We start from the raw sequence: 22,260 nt of genomic DNA, 5'->3' as shown, positions 1-22,260 counted from the left end.
AGCAGCAGCGACGGCAACAGTAGCAAGCTGTTTCCTGCAACTAGCATTTCGCAGTTGAGCTACATTTCAAGACGTTTGCTACCCAACGCGGCATCGAACGCGACGAACGGGGAACTAGAGAAGCAAGTAAGCCGGGCGGCGGGAGGGCCTGAGGCTTAACAAGCGCCCCAGACCACGCTTCGTTTTGGCTGTAGCCTACGCCACTACTGCTGCCGACAGGTCAGGTTTGACGGTGCAACTCCTGTAGGCAATTTAAATAACATGATGAAGTTCGTCGTAGAGTAACTGCGACGCATCAAGCTTCCGACAAAGCTGATGTCGGTAGTGCTGTTTTTGGTCTGTATGTATCGCGCTATATATATGCCTATACGCCTTACGCAGATAGTATTGCTTGCATGTCTCAGTAAAGAAGAACTTGTCTAAAGCATTAACGCCTACGAGTTATCTACACTGAGTCGTAATACTCGTGTCAGGTGAGCAATAGTCATTCCCAGAATTGAACCTGATCAGATTTGTAGAAGAAAATAAATAATTAAAGGCCTTCAAAGTGTAGAGTCATTTTTGCAGAAGAAGTTATCCCAAGGAATGGTTAGCTTAAGATAGAGTAACGTGCACAATGGTGCCATTTTCGTCGTCTAGAATCGTCTGAACATCAAGTAAAACTTGGCAAATTAGCGTACGAAATAACGTAAACTATAACTAATTCTAAAATTTTTTAAAGTAATTCAAAGCAAACTGGCGGGTCTCTCGGATCTCGGTCTTGATAGTCGTAAGCACCAGCAAGGGCGCACCTCAATATTCCAATCCACGATAGACGTTACAAAAGAGCCATGTATTCCAAACTCAGCCAAAATAACCTGAAGACGTATAGAAAAATTGACAAATGACATGCTTGTAATACGCCTATTAACTAAATATTTTTTTTAAATCCGTAGTTGTATAGAAAAGGATTCTCTAGCGCAGCAAGTAAAGTTTATCACTTTGAGGATAATAGCATGGGAAACAAATCCTACTTCGTTTTAATCATCTTTCCTTATTGTTAGTATATCCATTTACTTCAATATTTATAAGCGATTTTCGAAAGTATATACGCGATAGAGTGATCAAAACACCTATTTACACTGTTGCACGTTTGAAATAAAGTATTCTGCTACGTGGATAGACAGGGAATTACTCTGACTTGCTCTACAGGCTGTTTTTGTATACGTGCTTTGTTTGCTATTGTCATACGTTGTGCAGGCAGTGCGAAATGTGTACGGCTAACGAGTGTTGCCCATTTAATAGAATCGTCACGAATTCGATACTTTAATCAAACACAACGTAATGCTCACTTACCGTTTCGAAGTATGCGCAATTGACCCAGGACCTAATCTCTTTGACGCTGTCACAAATATCCGATCGTGTTTTGCCAAGCACACTTTACACCTTTTTCTCTTTGCAAGTTTAAGGTACGTTTCAAACGGAAGATCCTCACAGGGCAAAAAGCATAAAATTGCTTAAGCGAAATTTTTCAGTGAATCCATAAGTGCCATGCGAACTTCGTTTTTATTAAAAGTCGTAACCAACCTTCGCTTCTTAACTTCCTCGTATTTCTGCTTCGTTTAGCCTAATTTTACATTTGTAACGACAATCCACGTAGTCATTGACAGAAGATGAAAACTATGTAACCAGGTAAAACAAACCTAGACACACTCGAATCAATGTAGATTCCAATATATGCACACGAACTGTAGAGTTTTAACGGCTGTAGTTGTTAAACAGTTAATAAAACGAAAACCATACGGCTGATAGACTCCACAGTAGCAGTCTTCACTCAGCGTGTGAGACTCCGCTGGGAGCACATCTAAAACGGAGACGCACGCACGAATCGCCCACAACCTACCTCCGACTGGTGAAGATTCTCTGACACTCGCAAGCAATGGCCATTCGCCTGGCGGTTGCCTGTGAGAGAGGGCAAAGCTGACGCCCTTTCTCATTGGGCGAGAGTAACTGTTGCTTGCTAATGTTGATTCGAAAAAAAGAAGGAACGCTTCAAGTCGCAAAATACAAGACACAGTGGACGGACGTTTGTGTCGAACGCTAAAAAATTGCTCATTGAGTTCTTAACTGAGATCAACTAGGCCAAGTGGTGACGGTTTAGCAGTAACACCGTGGCAATTGAGAAAATAATCGTCTAAAGCAATTGAGATTCTATTTACTCCTTACAGTTTGCTCGTTGTATCGTTCAGGATAGTTAGACGAACCTGAGCATCGATATTGGAATATACATGCGAAGGTCGACTACTTCGAGTCGTTCTACATGTTCCCTTATTCCTAATTGGTGTAAAATGGGGGGGGGGGGGTAACATATGGGGTTAACTCTGAATTATTTCATTTTCATGGCATTGAGTCTTGGCAATCACATGAATAATAATTTCCCCAAAACCTCAATCATTCGTTGGCTTTTTCACGCCCTGACTCAATCGAAAACTAACACGATTATGCAGAATCATTCGAACAATCCCTTTGTTCACTATATATATATATAATGTATGTCTGTAACTGCATTCCCACAGATTCCTGAGTTAACAAGTGTTCCGGACTAGGCCACTGGAAATATCCTAATTAAATCCTTCTATGGTTAAGGGACGCATATGCATGTCTGGAAGTGCCACTGGCACCCCTGCTTCATGCGACTTAGTCGAGCTATTCATAGAAAACTAATTAGATCTACACCCGGTTAGAATCGAGTAGATTCGTCATAAGTAGGGTGAGTTTATTTGCTAAGGATGTGCTTTCTAATTATACTGTGCCCATATATGCGCAACTATTCAATAATAAGGTGAAGTTGGCCTGCAGCTATATCAGTGGAATTATGACACACAGTCCTTCGTGTCTTCCAATACAGAATAAAATACTGACAACGCAATAGATTTAATTGTTAAAATACAAGTAAGATATCAATTGCACCTATGCAACGCATTGCGTGCTGCCTGAATTCAAAATTCTCTCCACGGGGGACCCTGTCCCGTTGCATCTACGTTTATTGTTTATTTCTATAGCAGACAAATCCAATTACCTAGGCCGCCGTTCCTTAATATGCTTGTTCGCCTGTTCAAAAGGCTGATTGAGTAATACAGAGCGCTGTTGTTCAGCTAATTCTGAGTCTCTTCCATCGTAAACGTTAACCAGATAAGCAGCCGTGGGCAGTCTAATGGCAGAGGGCGGGGCTGTAGCAGTGGAAAATGACACCAAGCAGACGAACGTGTAGCGGCATAGTCTTTCAGTAAACTCTGGGAACAACAACCTCGACATTGGCAATACACCAATACCACCAATTTACGATAGTAGTTTAGGCAGTTACGTCCAAAACTATAATATATATATATACCTGTAGGATCGAGCGTACCGCTTCACGCACAGCTGGTGTACGACAGGATACGACGCGAACCACGATGTAGGGGGCCCGCCCCCATCTGCTGTCGCCCCGCCACGGCCGGGGTGACCTGAATAGAACGACGTAGCTAGCGGCGGCTACGGCGACGTCGTAATCGTCAACGGAGCGAGCGCCTGCCGCCTCCGAATGTTTGGCTGTTTCCGTGCTCTATCAAGCCGCCTGATGCAACTCGATCCAGAGATGTTGTTGCTGTGTCTGCCATTATTACCGCTGGGTGACACTGTGGTAGGTAACGGCCGTTTGTCCCATGAGCCAAGTCGCTTAGTTGGATAGCCACAGTAGCGTAGCATACAAGCGAACGGGCAACAGACAACAACGGCGAAAGAGATAAAGCAAGTCAGTCAATATATCTTCGAGGGAACAGTAGATTGTCGGTAGCTAGTGCGGAGGCAAATCCACTATAAAATCGCTCGCAACAGACCGGCGTAGTGGGGCCACACGCGCAAAACGGATGCCGTCTGGAGCAAATCCACAGCAGTGTCTTTTAGTCCAAGTTAACTATTGTTCTTCGTACCGCTGGCATTGCTACTGGTAAATGCTAGGAGTCGTTACTGTGGCGCCATCGAACGCGACCGCCTGAGGTAGCTGATGGAGCAGCGCGAAGAGATATTGACCACTAGATAACAACCACGTACAATCGGATATCACCCAGCTATACGCACCGGGCGATGAAGACAATACGGGCTAGGAAAGCTGTGCCACAGGAGAACAAATTGACTAGGGCTTTGTTTTATACCCATTATCGTATGCTGTCAGTGATGGTAAAAAAGGACAGTCCACAACAACAGACTGGTCACTGACAACCAGGTACAAATTAGGGGCATAGTGGTATAAGTTGTATGAAAACAGTGTAAAATATGATAATGAGACATAGTTCTCGGACCGACGAGCAGACAAGACAATGTAAGCGGGAAGTTTAAGCCCCGCGCTTTGACTGCATCGTGGATTTAGTGTACAAAGGCAGGAAGAAGTCACTGTCAATACTTGTAGGGCCTTCTCACTCCGGAGTATCATTGCCGCATGTGAATCCTTGCACGGAAATCACAAAACAATATATCGAGTACACATCACCCATATTTGGTCACACTCTGAAACATCGATGAAATCATGTGTTTGAATAAATACAGACCGTAAATATATCAAGTTAAAAACAGCTTAACATATAGTCAATATTAAGAAGAGTCTCTCACGTAAGTTTTCTCGTCGAAGCTGCAGTTATCGAATCTGCGATACAGCCTCCTATCATAGAGTGAAGCTTTTTGTGTTTTTCTAGATGTTTATGATCGCCACTCCTGATCAGCCTCCTTTCTACTTGTGCCCCGCGCAAATCCCGTACCTCCTTTTTTTATCTATTTACGGATCATGGGAGGGCTGGCGGAGGCAGTTTATCGAAGCGTAATGGGACATTCTCACATGCTTCGAAGGTTCGCAGATAACTATGTTTCCTATCATGGCTAACAATGGATGAACAAACTTAGCTCATTGGACGCTTCACGATCGTCTGTGGGGCTGATGATTATGATTTTTCACATGGTTTACTCGCTCATTTTGACTTCCTACGCTTTTCAGGATTATCACGTTCCCTTCTTATCGAATATGAAGTCGCTCGCTGATTGTGCAGCTATTCAAATTAAACCGGGCAGAGCACCTGTAGCCAACGCCGACTGACTAGCTGTCTAAGGATTATTACCCGAATGAGTTCAAAGATTTCACAAAGGGCCAGTTTTGTGATGCAGGTACACCATTTTATGCTACAAAAAACGAAGATGTAAAATTATCATAATCGTTTTGATCTACATAACAACAAAAAAGAGAGTTTCTGTCATAAAGTAAGTGTTATTTAACCATGTACTAATGATGTTGCACTTCTGCTGGCCGCTGATACATAAGTGATTTTATCGGCAATCACAATTCTCTACTATGAAACTTGAAAACGCGCAAAGGCTTCAATCACCAGTTGTTATCCGTGATTCATACAAACGACATTAAAAAATGCCTCTTTTCGAGGAATGTCGTTACCTCTACGAAAGCGTCCAAACAGCTTTGAAATCAAGAAGATAGTGGCTAGGCGTCATCGAGTGCTTTTGAAATTTTTTAAGTAAGTTTAGCAAGATAAATTTAATTTTATTCTAAAGAGTACTCTTGATTGTTTGAAAGTGCCTATGTTGAGAGAAGAATTAATCTGTGACCATTCTTGATTTCGCCATATATTAGAGTATCGTAAATAGGAGGCCCTGCGCATTGTTCTCACCGCGTGAGTGCCGAAAAATCATTTGCACTAAATTGCTCGACTGATGATTTTTTGAACACTCACATTAATTAACAGCACAGAATCAAGTTTGGAATCTGTCTCTTCATTTCTACCTTGACAGATATGAGTTGTTAATTTCGCGCATCCCCTGTAAAATTGCTTTTGCTCAGAAAATTTCCTAGTAATCAACCGTTGTGTAATTTGGAAAAACCCAAATTTATTATTAGATCTTGAAATCGGTCAAATCTTATACATTTATCTATAGAAGTATCACTATTGAACCATCATTATAATTAGTCTTATAAATTAATAGGATATGTTATGTGAACACCTGTAATCCGCTTCACCTCTGCGATATAAGCATCATTATGTCTAATTTGTTGATATGTACGTAAACGTTTCTCAGCTTGCTTCTGCACAGGTCTATATTCTGGGCTAGGTCACATATTCGAATATCTATTCGCTGAGCTCTATAGTAGCTATGTATTGTAGGCCACAATGTTGAACTTCGACGCGGTACTCTATTTTCTCAATATACAGCATAATTTTGTAAATAGGTAATTCCTTTTGATGTGCTCGTATGTTAGTCACGACATTTCTGTTATTGTCAGCGCCGTCTTTGTTGTTGTTGTTGAGTGATTTATGTGCTAAATACCAATGCGCTAAACCTTACTTTTTGGCAACTTCGTTTCCTCTGTACCACGTGGTGCTGTCTGAGGCTGGAACCTGGGCATCACATTGATCTCATCGTGCGTCATCTGTCTATATCTTTGTTGGTCTGCTAGTTTTTGCGTCCGTCCATTTACTTGTCATTCCACCAAGCTTTGCCAGCGCGCTTTCTCCTAGTCTTACGTTGCCCCTTGAATAAATCTTAGCCTGAAGATCCATGAATGTTAGGGAGCTGTTGGCGCACCTGTAGCTGCTGCAGCTGTTGACAGCGGCGGCATGGATGTAACATCTTCCCAACTGTTTTTTTTATTTTCGCCGATCTGCGGGCTCTACGCCAATGCACTCTTGCAATATACTGGCGCACAATACGGTGCCTGTCGTCTACATCGACAGCTACGCTTGGTAAAAAAATGTTCCGCCTTTCATTCATTTATCTATTTATTCATTTCATGTTACTTTCTGGCCGCTCGGCGTTTTCCGATTTTTACGTCATACGTGTGAGACAAGACTGTTACGGCGACTCAAGGCACCGTCTAAGGACCATGCAAGTAACAAAAACATCAACGAATGCACTAGGAAGTTGAAAGGAAATGGCTTCAATTTTGCTTGCGGTTTTTCTGGAGTTCTCATTTTAAAAATGTCCGACTTTCAGGCCGTTTTCCACTCATGTATTGGAAAGTAGTCAGTGTCTTATCTACAACATTATAAAATGATCCATCCATCCATCCATAACTTTTATAAAACACAGAATATCATGGTGCCAATTTTTAGAATTCTCATGCTTGTTTGACTAATTATGCCCTGAGGCATAGTGTGTTACCATTATAGTCCGGAATTTCTCTGTTGAAATTTGCTATTACTAAAATAAAAGCAGTTCGACCATCAACTGGGCGCTTGCGCCACAGTATTGCTTTGCTCACCTTCTATGTAGGGCGGGAAGATCAGGACGAGAAGGCCAGACTTAATTTGTTCTTTGAGATCGAATAGTCGGTAATTAGTGCACGTCGCGTCAGTCGCTGCTAGCTGCTGTGATGGGGGGCGGCAGGGAGTGACCGGTGCATCGATGATCAATTCTCCTTTGATGGAGGTGAACCTGTTTCCCAACAATTGGGGAACATATGGACAGCGCCCATCGGCAGTACGCTTGCACTTGGACAGTGGCTGACCTTCACGATCCTGTAGCTACTGCGCTGTTTTTGAAGAAATATCGTTTCCCATTTCGTTCGTTCCAGCGGCAGAGCAAGACGCACAAAGGTATGGAAAGGAGCGAGAGGTTGAAAGAGTCGCACTGCCTTTATGGCGATCCTAACACCAGGCACGCTTCAACGTGTTCTCCTTCTCCCACGAGCCATTGATATTTAAGTAAATTATGTAACGCTTTGCATCACCGCGATCAGCCCAGCCAAGGCTTCGACTCCAGAATGACGCTATCCCGTGTAAGGAATAGGAAGGTTGTGTCGGTATCTTTGCGTGTTCATATACTAGCGTGAGTGAAGCGTGGCCCGTGCAAGCGCGTGCAACTTCGTGCAGCGTACTTTGCAGCCACTGTTACGAGTCGTTCCATGCTCCTGACAGCAATTTACTTTTTACACGAAACCCTCGTCTAGTCCCGCCTTCGTCTGATACCGTGGGTCACAACTGCCCTTTAGCTCTCGTTGATTCTCAAGTGGCTCTACGAAACGGCTGAAATGGCTGTTGGGAACAGCTTCTCCCAAAAATGCTAACGTCATTCAACAACAAGAAACGGGTACTTTAACGAAGGCATACGTACTTCTTTTTTATCATTTTTATCACTCGCGTGAAGATTGCGAGCTAAGTCTCAACTAAGTAACACTACGCAGCTGCACACAAAGACGCGTTTATCTCTTCCTTTCTATCCTCTCAAACCTGTTTTTGAATTCTTTTCAAAGAAGGAAAGATGCCGATACAAGTTGTGGCACTGATCTGAACATTTTATCTCCGCTTACCGCTGTGAACCACCCACGTTTGCCGAAGACATTCTTAAAGGATAATTATTATGTTACACAAGCTGCTCCGCGCTGCACTTTTTTCCCTTTTCTGCCTCTTACGTAATTTTTGCCCCACTCTATATGTGTATATATATATTAATGGTTGTATTTACTATTTGTGTAATATAGTAATATTCTAAATAGTGTTTATCTATATTATATGGTGATCTACAAATATTTCCTCGTAGTCCTAAACACTTTACACATTTTAAAGCTATACTATACAGCTGTAGCAGTTCCAACTAATTACTGCGTGAACATATCTATTGAGTGCGGCTAAATAGTCAGGTAGTAGAAAGTGCACATTATAAGAGTGTATGTCTATCTCAGTCATTAAGAATAGTTTGTCTTCAGTATTCACAACATTTTTGTTCTTCATACACCTCTTCACTCAAAACTTTTCTTATTTGTCAGTGAACTATATATACTTTACGTTTATACGCTTCGTTTAACAAAAGTTCAATGACTTTTTGTACTTAGTATACGGAAACACGGAGCGCCGATTAAACCCTAGAGCTAAATATGCTTTATTTAATCGGACCTTATTCGAAGCTCGTAACGCATTGCCGTTCGTCGTTTTTTATTCCCTATACAGTGCTAATACTTTGCAAATGGCAGTTTAATGTATTAGAGTCTAGTACAACCCTATACACATTATTATAGGTATTTTCATATACTTCTGACCTCGTTGTTACTATACTAGCAGAACGTAAAAACATACAACAATGACAACTATGAATGAATTTTACATTAGGCAAGACATACGTTGTGCAGGCACGAACCCTCCATTTCGGGTCGGGCATTTAGCAAAGAAGTCCATGATGGTCAACATTAACCGTTGCGCCGATTGGTTTATGGACAAGAGATGAAAATCAATTGTATTTTAATCAAATAATTTCTTGGCTTTCTACAGACTTGTCTTGATATTAGTAGAGATATCAAAGCAATAGCGTATACGTCGATGTTACGTCAAAAATCGCTCGAAAAAATTGTTCAGCCGCGTTTTTGGGGGAGTTTTCTTTAGTCTGAGCTTAGAAACCTCTGACAGAGACGCCCTGTCTACAAAATACGCTTTGTGTAAAGGTTAACGTTTCCCGTAGATTCTATTATAAATAGTTAATTGGATCAAAGGTTGTTTTGCTGAGAACGTACTTCCGAATTAAACTGCATAGTACGGTTTATAATCGTATATTGTGCCCAGCAGATGACTTTTGGGGCTATATTTCTATATTAATTGTTCTCGATTATGTAGTAGAGATTATCGATAATGAATTACATACATAAAGTAAAAACGGAAAACACCACAGAAGAAATCCTCAGTTTATAGCTCGGTTTGTACAATGGGACTGCATAAGAAGCTGTGAGTGTTTTTGCCCCTTCCCATGTCGATGGTACTATATGAACTGCTAATCTGTTAATCAGGGAAGTTAGGAGCAGGCGGACAGCAACGTCTGTTCAGCAGCGATTCCTAACTCTCTCATAGTATTATCGTAAAGTTAACACTTAATGATTTTATTTATGTATATATTTTGCATGTAAATGCTATTTACCACCTGTAAGGCCTGATAAATTCTGACGGTCTGCTAACAATTTTAGCGCTGTGAAGTCGATTCAAAAGATTCGATTAAAGGGTACATTATATTAACCGAACAAGAGCTTGCCTTGCGATCCGTACCTAAACTGCCCAGTCTAGCTGAGTCCTTAATCGAATAGTAAGCGGTCGCTATAACATCGCTCGGAACACTGTTCCAATGTCAAATGTTCCCTGGTTTTTATTCCCTCAGTATCATGTGAAAGTGTAAAAAGACGTTGCATCCAATACCACCGCTGCCCTTTTCGCTTTTCTGTTATTCTCACTGTTTTGATCTAAGCTCTTTCTGTCCGCCTTTGCTCCCCCCAGAGTCTTTGCTTGCTTCCTCACTCATTTCACTAGGGGACACGTTTCAGCTTGTCGCAGTTGTTGCCATTGTCATGTAAGTCATGTGCCGCCTCGTTTGGCTGGGTCTCTATCTTTTTCTGTTACTTTTATAGCCAGATATTTCTCTCTCTTAGTAGGCTGTGCATTGTTCTTGTGCAGCTGTATGATGTCGTTCTTGTCATCTTGGGCCGGTTCTCTTCTCGTTCCTTCAACCCGTTTAACCCGCTGCTGTCTCTTGTCTCGATCGCTTTACCTTTCTTCCTAATGGGAGCACCCAAGCGCTTACGTTCCAACGGGGCAAAGCACAAAGTGGGCTGACTGGGGACACGATCGCTTTGCAGTGTATGGTATAATATTTGACGCCAGTCATATTTAAACGTCGGGTATACTTCTGTTCACACAGCCAGCCGTATTCATACTAAAACATCTGTGTAAAAGAAGATCGTGCACACACACACACACACAAAGTCGCATGCGTCACGCGAAGGCCTTTGCCCATACTCGTACGTTCAACGCGGGACAGGCATTCGAGGGTAAAAATTAGGATGTCCTTTTTCGCTCCGTTTCTTCTCTTTCTTTCTAACTTTCTGTTTTTTTGCGTGCTTGTTTTTTTCTTCACGCAAAGCCTATTCTCCGTAGCTCTCCTCTATACGCGTTTACCCATTCAGTAGCACATCTTTACTTGCCACTTTCGCAGAGAGAATTGACTATTCCATGACCCCTTGCTGGCGTGTGCTTTCGCCAAGATTCTTGCGTGTGAATTTTCATAGAGAAAGCGCGATAAGAACAAAAGGGGGCCAAAGAGGGAATTCGTAACAGCTTTCAACGTTGGCTATTGCGGCCATGAACCTGCAGCTGCCGGGCTGTCGTTAGTGTCGTTGCCTCCGCCGCCCAAAAGACTGAGGAAGTACTGGAGACAGTCCTGGGATGATAAATGAAGAGAAATTAGAGAGATGCTTCAAGAGAAGACCTTAAGAATGGAACAGGAGGAAAGTCAGATACACATACATATATACCATTGAAGGACGCTTACGCTCGCGAGCGGCTGATGGAGAGATTGGGAGCGAGTCCCAAAAGACGACAGACCGACCACTGCCTAAACGCTGCTCCAGAGGAGAAGACATAAAAATGGTAGCTAACATCCTTCTCTTTGACGACGTCCTTTACTCTAAAACGGAAGCTTTTCAGCGACTTCCGGTAGTCGTTCCGTAGTACAGTCGTCATGGCTGGTTGGTTGCAGCCTGCTGTAGCCTTCCTGCTCCGCCTGGCATGTTTTTCGGGCCCCCGTCGGTTACTCTTTCCCCATAAAACGGGCGAAAGGGGAAATGGGCAAACGGGGACTAGAAGTGTAGCTAGCGGAGAGCCACGGGAGGTAGTTGAGCCATTTGCAGGGACGAAAACGAGGAGAACAGAATTCGGTGACCATAGCAGGGCTAGCGACGGATCGTGCAGCGTCCTAGGATCGAGCCATCGCAGTGGGAGTTCTGCCAGAAAAAGCGGTTCAGCCAAAAAATGAACAAAACGAAAGAATGACTGCGACGACGAACCAGCCTAGTTAACAAGGAGAATCCGAGTTACCACCGATGGCGGTCTGTTAGGCTCAATGCCACTGCCGTCCTTACGAATGTTGCGTGGCGGGTAAGCGACTTATGGTCTAGGCCTCACGATGTAAGGCCCGAAGTGATTTAGCATAGCGAAGGGGGTCTCCACGGCTCATCAGCCATAGGCAGTGAAAAAAAACTAGGAGAGAGTCTTGGAGATTAGATATATCGAGATGGCAGGTTTCGTCAGAAAGTCAAGTGCGACCGGCACGCGACAGCAGCAGTACCAGCAAGGCTTCACAGAAAATCATGTCCAGGATTACGGTAGATGAAGTCAATAAAGTTGAGGACAAGTAATGTAGAGATTGTGGTAGCAGCCAGGGCGTATCGTTGTCACATCAGGATACCAGGACGCCCCTTGACTGCCACAGGATCCTCACATAAACGTTTGTCTACTTCGCAATTTGTTAGTAACTGTATAAGCTATTAGTGGTCAGCGTTATCATGTAGTTGTGGTGAGATACATATACATCACTGTGCGTGGCTTAAGGACACAGGCTGATGGAGACTGAATAATGCAAGCGCAGCGGTGGCTATTGTAATGTCTTATAATGCAACTATATTATCATTATGTACTGTCTTTCAACGTTTTATTGTAAACCTTTCTTAATGTAGTGTTGTTAATTAGCATGGTCAGTTGTAGGTGCAATAACTCGTAACCATCATTTAATTTATAGAAATGGGCCAATCATCGGTTTTCTGTTAACCTGTGATGATGATTTACAGTTTGTTAATCAATCTCTCAAATAGTATAACTTATTGTAACAATAGCCTTAGTCATTTTCGTAGTTTGTATATTGATAAGAGATGGGAAAAAAAGATGCGTACTGATCTAAATTCGTAGCATACCTGTGTGCAAGGTGTGCAGGTACGCCGGCAAGAGGTGGTCACCCACCTGGCGTTTGCCTAATCCGAATTTCCTTAACATTCTCATGCTCATTTCTCGCGAAGAGGCAATTACCGGAGATGCGGTACATCTAGCAGAGTCACCTCTAGTGTCGCATGAGGTGGCAGGGGTGTGTCCTGCCTAGTTTCCAACACCTTCTCAGCCGTCGAACCCTTGTAAAGGGGCTAACAACGCCCGACACAAGTTCAACCACCCCACCTTAGCATGCTGATATATATGCATATAATAGTATCCGGATAGAGGCACACGCTCAGTCAGGTAGTCACGTCTTACCTAGATGCTGCTACTACTGTAACTGCCGTGTGACATCCTTACCTTCCTTGCATTGGCTTCGTCACTTTCGTCTCTAGCTGGCACAGCCCAACTTCCCGGCTAGTATCAGTTTATGCGCTAGAAGACAAAGAATAGGGAGAGCGCGCATTAGAGAATAACGAAGACCTCATCCTTTCGCACGAAGCTTGTTGGATGTATTGTACCAGTAACCGTGAACACCAAGCACTATCAAGCAGCCTTCCTAGCCAACAACTCTATGTAGCTGTATACTAGCAGCTCACACCGTTGGAAGCTTCGGCATAACTTCTATTTTAGTGAGCTCTGGTGCCGCTATCACTAGATCTCGTCTGGCTAGAGACTTCCATTTACTTGGCCTCAATGATGCTTTAACTTCGTAAACGTATCCCTGTTGGAGACTTCCGTACCGTAGGCGCTAGCGGGGGGTCAATGCGCCATCCATCGATCTCGCAACGACCCTTGTTGTCAGGCCTCTATTTTTATTATTGTTGCTAGCGGCGAGTGCAACCTTTGTTTCCTTGTAGCATCGTCGCCAGTTCTCGCTGAGTCATACATCAGCACTAACATGCAAGTGTATTGGCCGGGTCTCAAAAGCAAGCAATGGTCTTCTTCCTGTGCTTTTCAGAGCCAATATCGACAGTGAAGCAGTTCGGGTCCGCAGGTTAAGCAGGTTGGGTTTTAGAGCAGTGTCAGAGAATATCGCCAGGGAACTACTGCCCCTGTTCTCCTGATGTCAGTGGTCCCATGAGATTGCTTTACTGGATTGCTCTTTTCGGTGGTTGACAGTATAGCACCTTGCGGCACGTTAAGCATCAGCGTTGCTGCATTACATAATTAGGGAGCATCAGATTAGAGGCCAGACGGCTTGCTTCTGCTTGGCTCGCTTCGATTTTACTGAAGCTCGGATGTACTAAAAACGGAAGGCCAGAGCAGTGCAACTCGGCTAACCTTAGCTCAGTCAATCTCGTAGATCGTTATGTGTAGTGAAGTCGCCTAAAGCGCCGCAAGGAAAGAACTCGCAGGAACTGCAAAGAAAGCTGTCCTAGAATGAAAGCTACAGATGTCTGCCAGTGCAGCTGCTATTGCTGGGGAATGTATGGATCAGTTTCCGGCACCAAGCCTAGCCCCAAAGAGGCCTTCGCATTCGACTTATTCCACGCGTCATTCTACTATGTATCCACCCGACCCAGCGTCTACAAGTGCTCAAGTGACGACCAGACCAGCAGGGTATTCAAGATCAACGATGTTCTCGTGTTTCTTATTCGCCGATACTCGCGAAGAACGGCACAACTGAAAGCGAAAGAAAAGCGGATCGGACTTCGGTTCTTTGTCGAGGATAATGTTTCATTTAAGATATGCTGTTACTGCCGTCGCTAGTCAGAGCTCTCGCCATACGCGCCTTGGTGCTCTTGGGCGCTATGGGTTTGATCCATCGCTTGCGTTGCCTGTTTCTTGCCGCCGTCGAACTTCCGAAGATGAGTCGTCGGTAGTTGGGCTGGCTTGGAGGCATAAAGAAGAACGAACCGGCCATAGGAGAGGCTAGCAGCCGACGAGCGGGGGTAGATGTATTCATCTACAAGTGCACTGAGCAGAAAAAGACCGCGGCGGTAACAGTAATCGTTGTAGTTGCGGTGCTAGTGTCTCTTCCAATACAGGGCTCAGCAGGCTTAGCACAGAGCTCTCGAATTGCTAAGTGTTAATGGCAGCTAGCGCGCATAGATCTTTCTCTTTTGTTGCTTTCAACATGCGGATCGCACTGAAAAGGTCGTTACACGAACATGAGCAGCTCAATAAAAATGAGCGGGCAAAGAAGAGGGGCATGAGTAAAGCGTCTATTGCTCATTGGACCTAATCGGAATGGTATTGGAATGCGAACAAAGTATCGAGCTCACCCGAATCCATTCTCGTGACAAAAAAGAACTATCACTTTAAGAGCGATAATAACAAGACAAATTAATACACACATATGTACCGCGGTTACAGAAGAAGAGAAGTGTGATACGAAGGACTTTATTTGTATATCCGCGTAACACGGGGATGACCGAAGGTATCAGTACTCACGCCGACCGCTACCCGCTTAGTGTCAAAACAGAACAGCGTTTCAACAAAAACCAAATGGCGTTTGCTCAAAGTGAACTAGATTTAGGTTAGCCCATGTTTCTGGTCGAGACGCAATTTCACATCGTGCAGACAGAGACGTTTACTTGTGTATTTCTAATAACGCCTATAGCAAGAATAACTATTGTGATTTATTTGAAGCTGGTGACTATAATTGAATAACTAACTACGCGTACACACAGTAATGGATAATCACACCCCTACGATTAGTTTCTCACCTAACAATGATGTTTCTATTCCAGGCAGATCACCTCAAATTAGATTTATCTTCACTACCGTATTGTAAGTTCCGTATTCATACAAATATGAATTTTGACATTTTCCTCATTGCAAGTTAATGGAAATCTACTCATTGCTGAATCCGTTTCTATAGTCAAAGGGCTATTTCGAAAAACGTATAGCCGTTGGCAGCAAGGAAAGCACATGAGTAGTCACTGAGCTCATTTAGGCATAAGTAAAAAATCAAAAACAGACAAAAAGAAGCATATGGTACTATATTCATATTCAATATAAAAGTACAGATTAGTATCTTTGTTATGCTGGACTCATATGAGTCTTTCTGATGATAAAATGCGTACAAACGAGGAAGCTTTCTATTTTTAGTTTTTACCGTTCGGTAGTGTTTAAGCCTTTTGTTCAACAATCGAGCATTATTTTCATGTTGTTTCGTGTCATTTAAACGATTCCAGTAATTAGATTATAAATAGGAGAAAACAATTGTTTATTTAATATATTTTCGTTTCTAGAATGGTCCTTTGTAGAATCAGAACATCTAATTGTTTGGTGTGAAGTAATTTTGTAAAATTCAGAATAGAATATTTGAAGTAAGAGCCCAATTAGGCAAAATACTATCGTCTGTAAAACAGATCTGGGAGCCCGAAGATCATATTATTGTTCGGCGTCCTTAAATCGAATTGGTATAATATCTTATTGAGCAGTTAAGTTGATAAGTTCTGTACTAGAAACTCTTATTTATATTTACCACGTTGAGACTGGGTTCACTTTGTGGATGGTTTTTGGCGGACCGCGGAATAGGACGTTTGTAGGAATAATGCTCGACCCAAAAATATTATTCAGTTATTATGAAATATTTGCGTGGCGTCTCCTTTCAGCGATTTTATGCTGAAGTGGATTATGCCATTTAGTTTTTCGCAGCAGAGTCGCAGTCTATCAATAGATTCATCTACACTTTCCAGCACCCCGAAGCACTAAAGGGTAGAAAATGAGGGAATGATTCTGTCAAGATACCGTGTCTCCAGCGACGGCTTCTATGTGAAGGTATCTACGCGAATATGGATTTGTATATGCTTGCGCGTCTGTGCGTATCTGCAATGACCAGCTGGCTTCAGCTATCTGACATCTGCTCCAGCCCTGCCTCTAACCTCCCTCTATCTAACCTAACCTAACCCTCCGGTGCCGACTTCAATAGCACAATGCCCGATACTTTGCCTTACTGTTACTTCTACTATAGCTTAGCCTTGCCGGCCGATTCCTGCATAGCATCTGGCATACTAGGCAATACTTGTAACATCAGATAGCGGGCGCCGTCGCTTGCTAGATGGCCGAACCAACCAACCAACAACGCCTTTTAGATATCTTTACACGCACTTACAGACGTGCTCACCTACACAAAGGCATCACCCCGCACATCTATACAAACAATGAATGACATAAACCCCGGAAAAAAGGTTGCTAGGTAAGGAATGAAAGTTCGCTTAGTTCCGTCATCCTTCTTGCACAGTTTCTGCTGTTCTGACGGAAAAGAAAACGAACTCTCCCCTTTGCTCAATACATTAAGACAACGCTGGCATTGAGGTTAAGGCAAAAGGGGGAGCTGGCAGCTTGGTTTGGGGCAACAAATTGGGATTTCATTCAGACGTGGCACATGCCTTACCCTCACACCATACTTCTGTTTTGCCGGCTGCTTGCCTTCATTCGTTGCTGTTCAGCATCGGTCACACGAGACCTGCCGGCAAAAGCTGGCCCGTTTTTTCTTGTAGAAAGACCGGGCGGCGAACGCACCAGCGAATGAGTAGACAGTGGACAGTCGGCAGAGCAATAGAAGCGGGCCACCGAAGCGACTGGTGTCACCCATTATTCCCCAGTCAGGCGTCGGCAGTCATCCTGCCAGCCCCAATATTCTCCCCTCCATCTTACCATGCCGCAGCTCCGGTGCTGCCTTTCTCTGTATATATTCTGTTAGAGGTCGAAAGAGAGCCATAGGCAAAGATGAAGACAAAGCGAGAGAGTGCGGCAGATACAAGCGATGAGCAGGACCGACGATACTGCCACTGATACAAACAATAGTAGGATCAGTGGAGGTAAAACCTATAGTGGTGACTGAAGTGGTAGTAGTAACAGCAGCAGGCCTATCGCCACCAGACCGGTAGCTGTAAGCTATCTCTATCAGCCCATACCTACAGACGAGGCGGAAAAGAACGAGCGACGGCGACATACTTGGTCCTTTTTCTACCACCCGGTTTGGCCTGTTTAGCGAACCGCCGGCAGCTCTGACACACGTTCTCTTGCTCCCTTATCGCTTCCGTATAGCGCCGTGTCTGGACATCTGCGTTAGTGGCTCTTTTAAGCTGCCAGAGCTTCTATGTTTCGGGACAGGTTGGGGGACAGGGGTGGTTGGGACAGAAGCGAGCAGGGTCAGCACAAGTGTTTGGAGAGCAGTCCCTCTATCCGGCTGCTGCTACTGCTTCTACTGCTAAGTGAATGTCGGATGAACGGACGCTGGCTTGCTGCTGTCGCCCGTATCAGTTGGTGTCCAGTCTAGCGCGATGCAGGGACGAATCGGCCTCATGTGGCCGTCGCGCAAGAGACCTCTATCCGACGCCAATATATACTTCTGTATATATGTTTGTACGTATGTTTTTGTGCGAATGTTCGTGTAGGCTTGTCCACGTCTGCGCTATATAGATGAATGCAGCAGTGGATGTGTGCGGACGCTGCTGAATTGTTCTCCCATCTGCGCACATATGCGCCTATATGCGTTGTCACTATATACTACGTTGTTGTCATTGCATCCGTATGAAACGGAGGTCAAACGAGCTCTTCGCTTGAACTGGTTGTCGACCAAGAGGCAGTGCCTGGATGAGTGAGGGAAGCATCGCCGGTGTTGAGACCATAGAAAGGCAGCACCGCTATCTGAATTGCTGCTGCGCTTGCGCCGTTGAGCACGTTCTGTCTGTTCGGAATACCCATAACTCGCACGCCCCCTCTGCGTCTGCTGAGCCGTACAGAGGGTCGTACCCGACAAGCACCCCCTGAAGCGGCTATCTCAACCTATTTCGTTCGAGAACGTTAACACGCTCCAGGTTTCGGTATCGTACGCGTTTGCACGTCATCCATGTCTGAATTATACTACCGAACGCCGTCCTTATCCGTTCTCTTATTCTCATTTCTCCTATATACTACCTACTTTTCTTTCCTTCGCTCTAAAACCTTTTGCCAGGCGGAGCCTCAGCCGCGGAATACATATCGTGTGGTGTGGGTTCGCTTATTTCTACTGCCACTTCATCTGTCCTTCTCTAAAATGGACATAAATATTCTGTCCTGGTACATACGTCTTGGTGGGGCGCATGAATACATGGGCCTTAGGGACACATACACAGAGATTTTGTCTTCGTCTCATGCACAGCACCTTCTCATTCTCCGTCTTTGCATTTCGCTGGGGTCGACAGCTCTTCTCCGATGCCTAAACTGCAAGGGACGGTCATTTCGGCGGGCAGCAAACCAGTCCGGGCCGCTCCGATGATCGTCCAATCTCCAACAGGCGTAGGAAGCACAGCGGGCCTCCCTCGGTTATAAAACGTATGCCCCTATTATAACAGCCGGTTGCCCTGCACATGCAGTTCTCAAGAGCCTTTGCTGTAGCGTGCAGCTTTACTCGCTCCGATCTCTTATGTTGTACGCACTTCGTCTTTGTTCCGCAGCTTTTTTCTGCCATATGCTAATGCTGCCACCGGTGGTAGCGCTACCTCCATTTCAGGCTCTGTCAAAACCCTAAACGGCCAAGCCAGACTCTGCTGGACACGGCGCACTTCGGCGTGAGTCTTAAATATTTGAAGTGTTCTTCCCTACTTGTGGGTCTAACCCATCCGCCGGGTTCGTGTGGTTTTATTCGTGCTCTCGCCCAATGTCTTTAATATCCCTCCAGTCACCTTCCATTGCCATCGTTTGGACTGCAACCACATGAGACAGACAGGCCCATGAGAAATGGCAGCCTTGATTGCCTTTCCCCATCGCAGCTTCGTTTCGACCACAAACGCGTTCGGTGCTTTCTGCTAACATCGAGAAAAAAGAGCCATTATTTTGTCACATTCATACAGTTGTGCAGTGGGGCAGTGAAGGCTTGAATGGTCGCGGTAGCACCATTCTAGAGGTTGTGTGATTTGCAATGTATCCCGATGGAATACGTTTCGACACGGTCGCTTTTTTCCTCAGCGTTCTCATTCATCTTCTCGTCTTTTTAGTTACTTTTTCGTTTCGTAGAAGATGCGGCTTAAAGGCGAACCACAGCTGGAGGAGCAAACGTTAGAAACGACGTTACTAGGAATTGTTTTGGAGGGTCAATTGTCGTACGCCGCTTTGTCGCTGCCGTCGTTGCACCTTCATCGCCCCAGCTGGAATGACGTTCTGACTGTAGAACGTTCTTGTCAAAACCGAACTATGTAGTAGTGGCACCCGCCATGCCAGTCGGTGCGCCTGTCTTCAGTTATCAGTAGTTAATCGTACTGCAATGTAGAGATGTGCTTTGGCCGCAACGCGTGCCAAGCAGTGAAAAAGCTTGCTAACCGTGCGACGAGATGAATGGTCTGGAAGAAGAATAAACAGCAGTTAGAAGCAGCAGACGCCTTAAGTTCGCGGAGTATTTAGGTCCTTATGGTAGCTTCACCGTGGTCGTGTTGAAAGGACGAACAAGCTTAACAAGCTTCTCTGGTTATTACTGTACATTCGTATGTTTCCTACAGGTCTCTGCCCGTGTTCCAATAAAAGCTGGTGGCGGCTATAGGAAAAGCCATCGAGTTGTCGCGTCGGGAAGTCGCCGTCGATGGTCCGCTGCTTTGCGATCACGGACGCCCATGGCTGGCCGGAAGTTGGACATTGAAAAACATGGGAGGAAAAACACATGACTTCTAAAGCCAAACGTTCGTTCAACACATCAAACATGTAGGGAATGTGTAACTTTTAGCCATAATCGATTTAAAACGACGGATCACGAGTGACGTTGCTGCTCCATCGGTGCTTTTTAGAACTCTGCTATGGTTATGGTCAACTTGTTGCTAATATAATGCAATAGCAAGGCTGTTATGCTACGTTTTCATTAAGGAAGTCGCTTTTGTCAGTAGTTATCTATATTCATGACCGTTATCTTCGAGTCAATTTGCCTTTTGCGGCTATTGCGTTCCTCAGTTACTACGCGTCACCCATAACGTCGTCCACTGTTGTCAGTTACTATACGTAATTATTGCTTATGGCAAAATTGGAAAATACGAGTTATGTTGTGTATACGGATTTAATTGTCTGCCACGACTCTCGCATGTTTGATGTTCCGCTAGTTCTAGTAGTACAATGGCATAACGTCATAAGAAAATAGAAAGCAGACCAGTTATTTTTAGATCAGAAACACGGGGGGCGTGGGGACACAAGTGTCATCTAGTTAACACTGCCTATTTAAATGTAGTTCTCTGCCTATAGCAGCTGGTTATTACTTTTACAGGCACAATAGGTCAGGTATTTAATTTCAATTAGCTTAGCATTGTCCTACTGTGTTGTTGTAAATTATATATTCGTTTCTTATGATCCTATATTTACAAGCAATTCTCTAACAAAACGTAAAATTAAGTAATACTTTTTTCCCGAACATGTTCCTATTTAGTATCGCTGGCGGCTCTGAAAATTAAGAAATAATGCAGTTGAGATAATATTGATATATGTAGGCGTGTTTGACTTGGCTTACACGATCATATGGTCCGCGCCACTCGCTGCTTTTCTGTTTCATCAATATTTCTTATGGAGATTTTTAGGCTGAAGCTCTTACGTATATGTGTCTAAGAATTCTTATTATAAACAAATGTATACTAAAACCTTTTAGTTTTAAAGAGGCTAGTTAAACGCTGCTCTTATCCATAGTCATATTTAGTCTATTATGTACATTGTAGAAACTGAGGGCGCGTTAATCAAGAATGCTTCTGGACTTTTTTTTTCTTTTGAGAACAGCCGTCTAGGAAACCTCTGACAATAGCATAGCCAATTTTGGCAGAGTGCTCACACCAATAGTTAAAGGGTCTCGCACGTTGGTAGGCCATCGTTGTCAGTCTGTGGGTGGGGTACGTCAGGATGATGTCAAAAGTCACGCGCTAGAAGTGAGTCGTTCAAGCGAAAATAACACGCGTGGACAACTTCTCACTCTCTCATCGAATAGGAAGAAGGTGTACGCCCGGAGATTAAGAACACCACCCTGATGATGTCCCATTGTAAATGGGTTTGTCCTAGGTGAGCCAAATGCCGAAGCATTGACGTTTGGATAAGCTGAATCATCATCATCATCGTCAATATTCACCTGAACAAACCCTTGTACCCCTTCGAGGAAAATACCTATATGCATCTATGAATGCACTGCAACATACAATGACCCAAAAACGTCGGTGTACTCAATTTGCAACAACTACACAAGTAGAATATCAGTATATAGGAGCGGTCCCCTGATTTTCCTCTATTTTTTCTTAGCCTTGGACAAGTTTGCTTAGCAACGCCCATTTAGCCAGTTATTGAGCCTTAAACAGAGACCGCGTTAGCAAATAGGGCTACAAACAACAACTACGAGGCGCTACAAACCTTTCTCGAAGCCAACTAAACGTACTGTTAGTGTTATCGGTAGCATTAGCAATTGTAATTACTATAATATCTTTAAAAATAAATAGTCTTCATTTTCACTGGGCGGGAACTGACATTGAATAAGTTGAAGTGTAAAATTTGCTGTACCTGCATAACCCCGCGGAAATCGTTGCTCGACCTGATGTAGCCGATGTGGTGCGAACAAATGCAGGCA

The 22,260-nt window shown here is 44.1% G+C and overlaps 1 protein-coding gene across 2 annotated transcripts in view; it reads right to left on the bottom strand.

Annotated features, from left to right (window-relative positions):
• The window catches only part of LOC111249610 (roundabout homolog 3-like), a 60,142-nt gene extending 58,228 nt beyond the window's left edge, over nt 1-1,914 (bottom strand). Inside the window, exons 1-2 of one of the 2 annotated variants that reach the window (XM_022803685.2) lie at nt 1,336-1,914; nt 792-857 (exon numbers count right to left, since the gene is read on the bottom strand). The gene's annotated coding sequence lies outside the window, so the exon portion shown is untranslated. The remainder of the gene's footprint in view (nt 1-791; nt 858-1,335) is intronic. The other variant, XM_022803677.2, reaches the window with a different exon arrangement.
• Between the last annotated feature and the right edge of the window lie 20,346 nt (nt 1,915-22,260).

Source organism: Varroa destructor, unplaced genomic scaffold, assembly GCF_002443255.2.
Source record: "Varroa destructor unplaced genomic scaffold, Vdes_3.0 BEIS01000001.1, whole genome shotgun sequence".
NCBI classification, from domain to species: domain Eukaryota; kingdom Metazoa; phylum Arthropoda; class Arachnida; order Mesostigmata; family Varroidae; genus Varroa; species Varroa destructor.
This window is presented reverse-complemented; position numbering and strand designations above follow the sequence as displayed.